A 10,926-nucleotide genomic window follows, 5' to 3' on the forward strand; every position below is an offset into this window, starting at 1 on the left:
CCCTGAAGCTAGGTGACCAAAATAAATTTGCAGTTTTGCTCCTACCCTTGCCTACTCGCTGGTTCTTTTGTGCCCGCTCTGGTGGTCTTTAGAAAAACAAATCAGTGAACTTGACCTTGTGACTTGACCTTTCAGTCAAGCGGCCCACCATAAAACAAAGAGCTGTCCCAATAACACAGCCCTTTGGCTCTCCCTTTACTACTCAATGAAATGTCATAGAGAACTTCTTATCTAGTTCCAAGGTTTGTTCCTCGGTTCCTGCTCCATCCCTGCCTTTACTCAGCTTCAAACATTTGGTCTCCACTTTCTGTCTTCTGCTTCCAGTCCCACACCTACACTTTGGGCAGATTTGGACACTTGGATTTTTGGCACCTTAACTTAGATGTGGTTTGAACTTACTCTGGTACCCATGAATCTGGCTACATCTCCACTCAAACTCTGGTCTCCAGGAGTTCTCCGCCTGACTAGTGTATTCATCAGACTCAACCCTGCCCAGACAGAGCAGAACGAACAGTCTGGCCTCTATCCTGTGAAGGTACTTTATCAATCAAGAGAGGCTTGGGGATGCTTCTGTGACCAACAGCTCCAAACTCTTCTGCAGTCTAAAGCAAAGGTTTATGTTTGGCTTATTCTATGGGCCCACCATGAGCCAGGTGTGACTCTGCTCCAAATCACCCTCACTTAGAGGCTCCTCTTTTTGGAACTTCACTGGTCACATAACATGAGGAAGAAAGCATATGTATTGCAAAGCAGTTCTTAAAGACTTGCCCAGAACCTTATTGCATTGCAAATCAGTTCTTAAAGACTTGCCCAGAAGTGATACATCTTCAGTCACAATTAATTGGCCAATGCATCACATAAGCGTGCTTCATACCAGGAGGCACAAAAGATCCCACCCAAAGACAGGGGAACCAAAGATATTGCTGAATGACATTAACTTCTACTGTTACCAGAAAGGCGTCCAGATCTAGACCCCAAGAGAAGGTTCTCGGATCTTGTGCAAGAAAGCATTGGGGTGAATCCATAGAGTAAAGTGAAAGCAAGTTTATTAGAGAAATAAAGAAACAAAAGAATGCTTACTTCTTAGGCAGAGCAGCCCTGAGGGTTGCTGGTTGGCTAATTTTATGGTTATTTCTTGATTGTATGCTAAATAAGGGGTGGATTATTCATGCGGTTTCCAGGAAAGGGTTGGGGAATTCCTGGAACTAAGAGTTCCTCGCCTTTTTAGACTACATAAGGTAACTTCCAAGCATTGCTATGGCATTTGTGAACTGTAATGGTGGTGGTAGGAGTGTCTTGTAGCATGTTAATGCAATATAATTAACATATAATGAGCAGTGAGGACAACCAGAGGCCACTTTCATTGCCATCTTGGTTTTGGTGGGTTTTGGCTGGCTTCTTTACTGTATCCTGTTTTATCAGCAGAGTCTTTGTGACCTGTATCCAGTGACATCAGTCCTGCCAACCTCCTAACTCGTCCTGTGACTAAGAATGCCTAAGGTCCTGAGAATGCAGCCCAGTGGGTCTCAGCCTTATTTTACCCAGCACCTATTCAAGATAGAGCCACTCTGGTTTGAATGCCTCTGACACTACCACAGGCACCAATATTTAAGCCAAAATTTTCCAACCTTTTGTTCATGGAACTGAAATAGACCACAGTATTGGTTGCTTAAATCTGTTAACTCTCATCAAAACCCAAAGAAAGCTTTAACTTAATGTTTAATTAGGACATAAGAGGGATTGACTGAGAAGAAATAAATTCTTCTTAGAAAAACTTCTCCTCCTGGAACAACAGTCATTTGTAGCAATATATTAATAATGACAGCTAACGTTACATTTATCAGGCATTTGCTATGTACCAAGTATACTTTTAAGCACTTTATGTATATTAACTAATTTAATCATCCAGCAATCCCATGATGTAAGTACCCTTTTGATTCTTGTTTTATAAACAAGGAAACTAAGTCACAGTGATGTTTAGTAATGTGCTTAGGGTCAACAGCTATCATGGTTTACTGGTTGCTAATTTAAACATTAAATTATCAGCATAAATGTACAATGTGGTTGGTTCTTCTGATAATTCCAGGGTTTCTACACTGGGTCATTATGAACATCTTGGCTTGTTATCTTTAAAGCAATGTCTTTCTCCAGGCTTCAGTAGACAACATTTCTGGCACATTTCAAGAAGGAATGGACTGGTAATGTAAGAGTAAAAATGTGCAGGACTTCCACTTCTGGCTAGAATGTAGAAAGTCACAAGAAAGCATCATTCTCACCCTAACCACCAAAACAAGCCTGATAAGCTATAAAATCAAAATTTTATAAAATTCACCAGAGAGTGGAGGAGGTAAAGAAACATAAATGAACATGGATCCAGAAAGCAGTGAGCCTCTCATAGGTGAGAAGACGGCCCTAATTGTTCTCAATCTGAATAAAATGATGGGTGGAGAAGAAATCCACCCTGGTAGAGAACAAGGAGAAACTAGGCAAAATTTTAATGAAAGTTTAATGGTCACATGTGGTCTGGTGTGACAGATGAGAATGCTAAGGTGCTCAGCCACAGGGTCTGCCCTGACCCATCAAATCATTCCCACAGGTTGTCACCAAATGCTCAGAGTATTGTGCCAAAGGCTGTGCATTGGACTGTTTTTGCATTGCTATAAAGAAATACCTGAGACTGAATAATTTGTAAGAAAAGGGGTTTAATTGGCTCATGGTTCTGCAGGCTATACAGGAAACATAATGGCATCTGCTTCTGGGGTGGTCTCAGGAAGTTTACAATCATGGCAGAAGGCAAAGGGGGAGCAGGCACATCACATGGCCAGAGTAGAAGCAAAAGTGTGATGAGAGAGATGCCACACACTTGTAAACGACCAGATCTCACAAGAAGTCACTCACTATTGTGAGGACAGTACCAAGAGGATGGTGATAAATCATTCATGAGCAATCCGCCCCCATGATCCAATCACCTCCCACCAGGCCCTATCTCCAACATTGGAGATTACAATTCAACATGTGATTTGGGTGGGGACAACATCCAAACTACATCAAGCTGGGATAGGTAGAAAAAAGATATACCTGTGAGATGAATGAGGCCTTTCCTAAGTGCAAGGCAGCCACATCCAAAAACAGAACTGAAAACTCCAGAAAGCACATCTGAGGCACTCTGGGCTCTGAGGTACTCAATGCATGGGTAAGTTGAGAGAAACCTATCTGTGATACTCCCACAAGTCAACAACAGAAAGCCAACCCAATAAAAATGGGCAAAAGAGTTACTCAAAGAGATATCTCACAAAAGAAGATTGTATGAAAGACAAATAAGTACACAAAATAGTGGCTAATATCTTTAGTTACCAGATAAATGCAAATTAAACCAAAATGTAAAACAGATAACATCAAATATTGGTGAGAATAGGAAGCAACTAGAACTCTTGTGCATTTCTATTTACAGTGTAGGCTGGGCACAGTGGCTCATGCCTATAATCCTAGCACTTTGGGAGGCTGAGGCAGGAGGAACTCTTGAGCCTAGGAGTTCAAGGCTGCAGTTCCAGGGCAACAGAGTGAGATCCTTCTCTAAAAAAATAATTTTAAAACCCACTAATTAAAACGTTAAAATTCTAGTCAGAGTATGAAATAGTACAACCAATTTGAAGAACTGTTTGGCAATTTCTAATAGTTAAACATACATCTGCCCTAAGGCCCAGAAATTCTACTCCTAGGCAATTACTGTAGCTGAATGAAAATGCATGTTCATGAAAAGACTTATTTACTAATGATCAAAACAGTCATGCATAATAGCTCACAACTGGAGATTACCTACATGCTCACCGATGTGTAAGTGGATAAAACTATGTTCATACAATTGAATACTATTCAGCAATAAAAAATATAAGTTACTCATACACCCCCAAAGATGGATGTTTCTCTCAGAAACATTATGCTGAGTGAAAGAAGTCAAACAGAAGAGTACATATGTATGAATCCATTTATATGAAGTTCTAGAACCACCAAAATAATATATGATGATAGAAATTAAAACAGTAATTGAAGTGACCCGAAAGGGGCCAAGAGACACTTCTGGAGTGGTAGAAATGTTATTTGGTTTCGGATGGTTAGTACATACAGTTCTCAAAACTTAACTGAAACAAAGTTTTGTGCAATTTATTGCAGCATAATTATACCTCAGTTTTTAACTGTACATGGTCAAATATGGTTATTTCAGAAAATTGAGAATGAGTCAGCTCCAAATTCAATCCATGATACAAGAGTTAAAAGCCAGGTCCTGAAAGCCACCCAAGATCAATATTTTTAAAATCATACTACTTTTCTTATTCATAGTATTTAATGGACAGCTACAGACAAGACAGGGCTTGCTATAAACAGGGCACAATCCCATACTTGATGAGTGATCTTTTCCTTTTATCTGTCTCTAGCCAGTGTTATCTCATGTTGATTCACCCAAAACCTGCTGATGTGTCACTGCTATAATCTCTCAGTGTCAGCCTATAATTGTTTAGGGTCAGCCTTTAATTCACTGGGGATTCCCACTCTAACCATGCAGAGCTTATCGATTGTATGGCTGGTGAGAGCTCTACCATTAACTGCTGGACTGTTTCATTATTGCCACCTCTGATCTCAAGTTCTCTACACAAGTCTGTGCAGACATTTTCCTGTGAGAGTCCTTTGAAGTACTCCAAACTGAATATAGGTGACTGTAAGTGAGAAAAGGAACATCTCCTAGTCTTAACACTGCCTAAAATAGCACTTCTCACACTTTAATGTGCATACAAATCACCAAGGAATCTTGTTAAAATTAAGATCCTGATTCAGTAGGTCTGGAGCGGAGCCCAAGGTTCTGCATTTCTAACAAGCTCACAGGTAATGGGGCAATGCTGTTCCATGGGTCACATTTTGAGTTGTGAGGACCAAGTATTCTTTTCTCTATGGTTATGTTCTCTGTTTCTAGAAATCGCCTCTCTCCATGTGTGGATTTGCAATTCAGGCTTTGATATTCAACAGCTTCAGGTTCAAACGTGCAAGTGAGGGTTCCAGCAGTGGACACAGGATAGCTTTTGGGTTTCAAAATAAACATCTGGACAGGCATTCCAGTTTTTGTATATTCACTCAAAATCAATTCATCTCCCCCAATGTGTTCCCATCATCAATCTGGACGATTTTCATTGACCAGCAGCTCCTGCAGGACAGGTAGCAGATCTTTCAGAATCATCTAAGACCAGAGCAGTGGGCCACATGCAGGAGCCTCACCGACACTTCAGCTCCTGCTTCAGTAGGATAGCCAGGGAAGGAGGAATGTAGGTCAGGGAGTTCCTCTCTGGGATGGGCCAGAGCCTGCTTCAATAATCAGGTCGGGGGAAAGGGCTTCTTTTCCCAGTAGTTCTGCTGGGTGCAACGTTGCTCCTCAGGCAAACATAAAGGAAAACAGATTTTGCCTCAGAGTGACCTTTGGGCAATAGCATTACAAGAGATGGTAAGATTACAGTGACAGTATTATATCTGATATCCCATAGGGACATATTTTGAAAGTCTTAAATCTTTAAATAAATATTTAAGATGACAAAAATGTTATCTCTATGCAAGGAGTTCCAGACCTATATTTTCTTCAAAATGTACTTGAATCATTGAACTCTAAGAATTCAGAATATTCATAAATCCCCCAACCATTTTCTTAGGATTTAATTTATCATTTAGAAATGAAACTTTATATTTAAAACAGGAAATATCAGTGCTTAATGTGGTGTGATATACACATGAGTTATTTCAATTGATCAGGTTTATTGTTAATTGGGTCAGTGGCATTAATCCTCAGGCATGCAAATACTTTGTCAAAGAAACACAAACAACTAAAACTCATAGGCATGTAAATGATGGCAAAAGAAGAACTCTTCAAATTGTTCATACTTTTGCTAGTTTAACAAGATGGACTAGTCATGGTATGATGAAGATTAGGAGTTGCAAACTTTACATAGCCTGCTTAAAATGTAAAAATAAATTCTAAGTGAAGGCAGCCAGGTAAGTGCTTCCATTAAGGTACAGGGATCCATCCATTCACAGAGATCTGGAGATTTATTAGGAAATAGGGACTTCAAGGTGCTCAGCTGGGATACCTAGTACTCAGCAAGACAGTTACATAAACATGAACCAATAGTCAACTATTTATTTTATTTTCACTACTTGTCATCCCTTCTAGAAGTCTTCCTTTGCCATCCTAGGGCATTTTACGATAGTGGTTCAAGGCACTACTCAACATTTGACTGGGACTAGTCCAATATGTTGGTGGTGATCATAAAATGCATGCTCTCAGGCAAGGCAAATTTTCCTAACATGGGTTTAGCTAAAGAATCAGAACTTTTCTCCACACTCAAAATGAACAGTAATAAAATCTGAAGGTCATCAGATATCTGAGGATAAGCAGAGATAAATTATTATAGAAAAGCACTGGGTTCTTTTGCAATATAGTATCATTACCATCATCTCTGTCGTCATCACCATTATTGCTACCATCATATACTATTGATAGTACAATAAATGGGAGAAGACTTATTAAAAATAATTTCGGTAATAACTATTAAATCTTTATAATTCATATACCATTTGAGTCAGCAATTTCTCTCCAAAATATCTATCCTGAAGAAATACACATGCAAAAAAAGCATGGAAAAGCTTAATATTATAAAATGTCAATCCTTGCCAATAAAAGTCCAGTGAAAGTCCAAATAGGATTTATTTTGAGCAAATTGGCAAATGGACTCTAAAATTTACATGGAAATATTGTTTAAAACAAGGAAAAACTGCAAACACCCTAAGTAATTTCAAAGACAAATTCATTTAACAAATGTTTATCAAGTGCCTATTATGTGCCAAGTATTGCTTTAGCCAAAGGGATAATTAAATAAAACTTTGGTATGCAGCTATGATAGAGCACTAGGCTGAATATAATAAGAAAATAATTATATAGAAAAGAAAAGAAAGGAAAATAATTTATATAGAAAAAAAGAAAATAATATAAAAGTACACTTAATACATGTGAAAAAACGTGCAAGACATGTTGTGAAGTTAAAAAATCATAGAGCAATATATGCAAAATGCTATTTTAAAAGAATTATCTTGATCTGAGCATATAAATATATAAATGCACAGAAAATAACTAGTAAAACATGTTATTAACAGGAGATGGATGATTATTTCTGGAGAGAAAAGTGAAATTGAGTGAGTCATGGAAAGCTCTGGTTTTATGTAATATTTGGACTTTTACCAGAACAATATACTTATCATATGTGCACCTGAAATATATCAGGCTACCTAAAAAGCACTGATAAAACATTCCTTGGGACAATCTGGCCTAGAATAAACTACACTTAATACAATGTTTTCAAAACTTTCATATCATTGCTAGTCGTTTTCTAGGAGTTTAAATTCTGTAGGGTGATTGTAGACAAAGTTTATTTATTTATTTAATTATCTAGTGGTGGAGGGGGGTCACTGAAAAGTAACTATAATTTTTTAAAGACTTATTTTAAGTAGTTCTAGGTTCACAGCAAAATTAAGAGGAAGATACAGAGATTATCCATATATCCCTGCAAAATGTATTTTATTGGAAGAAAAGGCGGGCAGGCAGATAGGTATGAGAGAGAACAAACTCGGATGATGTTTACCATCAGTCAAACTTGGATTCTAATCTTTATTATGGTGCCTGGTAAACATGTGTACCCTCAGAATGCACGCTTTTAGTAGAAAATAATGGGACGCCTAACAAAATATGGCTTAAACAACAGAGATTTATTAACTCACATAACCAAAAATCGAGAAACAGAACAGTGCCAGGCAGGGCAATCTCAACCACTCTCCCTTGACTTTTTCTTCGTGGTTGAAAGGTGGCTGCTGCGGTTCCAAACAAATACTGCATCTTCACAAGACAGCAGTCCAATGTAAGAAGGAATGAGGATTTTTATTTATGCAAGTCTTTACTTCATCAGAGAGAATACATTTTCCCAACAGCATCCACAAATTTCCCCTTACATTTAGTTGGCCAGAACCAGGTCACATGGCCACGTTCAAATCAATCACTGGAAAAGAGAAGGAATACCATGTTTGACTTAAACCCAATCATATTCCATACCCTGGGGCTGGGCCCTCTTTCCTGATCACAGAACTATGTGATACCTGCAGTAAATCTGGATTCCTCTGTTAACAAAAGAAGAAAAAAAAAGAAATCACCACTGAACACCCAAACAACCAAATTTGCTACAATAAGTAATTAAAGATTCAGTTTGTTCATCTGTAAATTGGGCCAAATGACCTATTCTCATAATTGCTTGAAACACTAACTGAAATTGCATATGTAAAACACTTGGCTTATACTAGCTGTTTGATGAATGCCAGTTTTCTCCTTCCACCTCCTTCATCAATAATTCTAACATTATTTCAACAAGGAGCAATTATTACAACAGGAGGAGGAAGACTAAAGGAGATCAGAATTGGGATTCTCTACACCCAAACAGACAGATGATCCTGGAGCAGTGGTTCTCAAACTTGAGTGTAGACCCCAACACCTGGTGAACCTGTTAAATCACAGATTCCTGGGCCCCACCCCCAGTAGGTCTAGGGTGGACTCTGAGAATCTGCATTTCTAACAAGCTCCCAGGTGATGCTGATTATGTTGTTCAGGACAACTCTTCACAAAGCCACTGCCCCGTAGTGAGGCATGAGCCACGGGCATGAATGTTAGCATCAGTTGTTCTCTGAATCCCCATCAGCGAACTCAGGGCCAACCCCAGGCAAGGACACTGGGGAGCAGAGCTGTGAAATGTATGGCATTTCTGAATAGTTTCAGATTATTTCCTGGCTGTAGAACTTCAGACTGAAAGACTTTATTTGGGGATAGGCCCCTTCAGGTAAGTTTGAAAGGAGAAGAGGAAGGCCACCTACCAACACAAGCCAGCTACGCAGTCGCTCACCTGCCAACTTCCCAACAAAGGGAGAACAAAATAACAAACACTCAAATTCTAAATGCCTTTAAGGGTTTACAAGTATTTCAAACAAATTACCCTTCATTCTTTTATGCCTGAAAAAAACATTTAAGCAGAGACCCCAAGATTTTAGGGCTCTTTTGCTTCTTTGCCAAAGGACAGTTCTCCTTGATTGGGCTCCATCACAGAATCCAAGAGTGGAGCCCCAGACAAACTGGCTAGACGAGACTGCTGTCAATTGCTTTGCCAACAATGGACCAAAGAAGTGGATTAGCAAAAAAATTCTTTCTGTAATTCGATGCAACAGATTTTTCAAAACAATATTTTAATTTGCATACCAAGCCAAATTCCCTCTCAGAGGAGAGATAGAATGCATTCCATTGTGTAAGAAAATACTCATTCATTCCCACTCAATGATGTCAGTGCTCAGCAAGCAATGCTCTTTCTGCAATTCTGTTTCTTGCCTTTAAGTTTCTATTATAAAATTTTAACCACTTCAGAATCATGCAAGATGTTGCAAATCTTTCTGTTATCGTTTTTGCAAAACCAAAAGAGACAAGGCTGTCACCAACTGCCTCACGCACAATTATTTAATCATTTTTTCCTCTTGGTATGAATAGGATTTCTGAAATCCATCTTCACCTCCTCCCAGGACTTTCTTCTCATAGGAATACTGATTTCAATAGTTTACTTTTACCAGCTTTTAATGTTCAGGGAGCAGTCTCATTGTTTGCTGAAATGATAGGAGGCATTTCAGGGTTGTAAGGCTGAACCCTGGTAGGAATTTTGAGGTTAATGAGAAACACACTGGGCATTTTCTTAGTTAGGGGAAATACTCTGGCACAGGGAAGATTAAGGACAAACTGCATTCTAACACATAAATGCTATAAAATGGCGTGAAGTAGCATAGCATGGCAAGGAGATTTTGGCAAGAGCTTGTTTACAGGATTACATGAAAAACATACCAAGTTAAAAAAACACAATATTCTCTCTCTCTCTCTCTCTCTCTCTACAAACCTAACTGCCTGCCCCACCCCCCCCCCTTTTTTTTTTTGTTTTTTTTTAGACTCAGGGAATATATGTGCAGGTTTTTTACCTGGGTATATTGTGTGATGCTGAGGCTCAGGGTACAAATGATTCTGTCACCCCAGATACTAAGCCTAGTACCTGATATGGTTTGGTTCTTCGTCCCCACCCAAATCTCACCTTGAATTGTAGTCACCATAATCTCCATGTGTCAAGGGCAGGACCAGTTAGAGTTAACTGAATCATGGGGTGGTTTCCCCATGCTTTTCTCATGATAATTAGTGAGTCTCACAACATCTGATGGTTTTATAGGTGCCTGGCATTTCCCCTGCTTGCACTTATTCTCTCTCCTGCCGCCCTGTGAAGAGGTACCTTCCACCACGATTGTAAGTTTCCTAAGGCTTCCCCAGCCATTCAGAACTGTGAGTCAATTAAACTCTTTCCTGTGTAAATTACCCAGTCTTGGGTATTTCTTCATAGCAGTGTCAGAACAGACTAATACAGTACCCAGCAGTTAGTTTTCAACCCTTTCCCCATTCCCTCTCTCCCCTCTCTAGTAATTCCCAGTTTGTATTGCTGCCATCTCTATGTCCATGAATGCCCCATGTTTAACTCCCACCTATAAGTGAGAACATGTGATATTTAGTTTTCTGCTCCTATATTAATTTGCTTAGGATAAACTGTCTACCTATTACATCTTTCAAAATTTTAATATTAAAGAAAAAATTGAATTTCTATTTGAACTCCAACTGTGTGCTACTTCTTTTAACTGTGAAAAGCTTGAAAAATATAGAACAGTGAAGAAAAGAAAATAATACAGCATCAACCAGCCAAAATTAGCAACTGCTAATACCTATTCAATAAAACTTAGCTATTTTTAAAATAAAAAGAGCAGTATAATTTTTAAAAACCC

The 10,926-nt window shown here is 38.8% G+C and overlaps 1 long non-coding RNA gene across 1 annotated transcript in view; it reads right to left on the bottom strand.

Moving 5' to 3' along the window:
* Positions 1 to 231: 231 nt before the first annotated feature.
* The window catches only part of LOC108521717 (uncharacterized), a 57,905-nt gene continuing 47,210 nt past the window's right edge, over positions 232 to 10,926 (bottom strand). Inside the window, exon 4 of the long non-coding RNA XR_001883254.1 lies at positions 232 to 337. This is a non-coding gene — a long non-coding RNA (uncharacterized LOC108521717). The remainder of the gene's footprint in view (positions 338 to 10,926) is intronic.

Source organism: Rhinopithecus bieti, unplaced genomic scaffold (genome assembly GCF_001698545.2).
Source record: "Rhinopithecus bieti isolate Rb0 unplaced genomic scaffold, ASM169854v2 scaffold_62762, whole genome shotgun sequence".
NCBI classification, from domain to species: domain Eukaryota; kingdom Metazoa; phylum Chordata; class Mammalia; order Primates; family Cercopithecidae; genus Rhinopithecus; species Rhinopithecus bieti.